Raw genomic sequence first — 1,147 nt, 5'->3', positions numbered from 1 at the left:
TTCACTCCTGGCGCTGATGAAACGGAGACAAGACCTCGTCTAAGTGGGTCTTTTGCTTGCGCTAAGTGACGCTGAATACCATCTAGACCTCGTCAGTCTTTCAAGTAGTCATGGCGAATTTGGAAGGCTAACACCTTTCTCATAATCATTGGCTTCTGTGTCTTCTGCGATTGTTAACGACGAAGTAGGGGGAATGAAAGGCATCTGAAGAAAGTGAAATACTGGCTCTTTCCCTTCTCTCTCTACCACTCTATCTCTCCCTCTCTCTCGCTCCCCTCCCCTACCCCCTCTCTATCTCTCGCTTTTTCTCATTTGTTTTCTTCTTAAACATGTGTTTGAGGTGGGATGAGGAGACAAGATTGGTGAACACGAGGGAATCAGTCGGATGGTAAAATGGACGGATGTGGAAGGAAGATGATCCGACACCTTGAATGAAATATCAGTGTGTCGAAGTTGAGCGACCTCCAGGTTGATGGAGGGGAGGTAGGCATACCACATTTAAAAAGTTCACAGGCACGCTGAATGGAAATGATGCGGGAGGAGATGACCAGCGGCATTGAGGAATCGGACTACGTGAGGCCTATCGAACGAGCCGTGGAAAAAAGCTCAACCTGCAGCCGTGGAAACTTTCCAGTCCACATGGCATGGTGACAAACACCCTTTAAATGTCATCGTGACTGGAGCACTGACCTATTTTCACAGGGAGGGACTTTGGCCACCTGGCCACTTGTCTGACTTAAAGCTTTCACGTTTTTGGGTGTTGGGGCACTGCACCACACTTTGCAGTGATTGATGATGAGCCTTGGTGGGAGAGGATTTCTAGAAGCCCCTTCAAAATGAGTCGCTTAAGAGGCGGAATGATAGACCGAAAGGGAGGGCATATTTTGTTTGGTCATGTCATGTCACCCATTGTACATCCGTGAGAGACAAAGTGTATGCCACCTTAGTAGAGTGGTGGTTTGCGGTCTAAAATTCCTTTTACTCAATTTCCTTTACTCAAACAGGTTGAATTTACGGACCAGTGAAAGTGGTGAATCAACACCGCCTCCGTCTTCCCCTACATCATCGTCATCATCACCACCATCTCCCTTGGTCTCTCACAGACACTTCTTTCAAAAACCCCATCAAGAGGCGCCATTTTATCGCT

Source organism: Echinococcus granulosus (assembly GCF_000524195.1).
Source record: "Echinococcus granulosus chromosome Unknown EG_S00078, whole genome shotgun sequence".
NCBI lineage: Eukaryota > Metazoa > Platyhelminthes > Cestoda > Cyclophyllidea > Taeniidae > Echinococcus > Echinococcus granulosus.
This window is presented reverse-complemented; position numbering follows the sequence as displayed.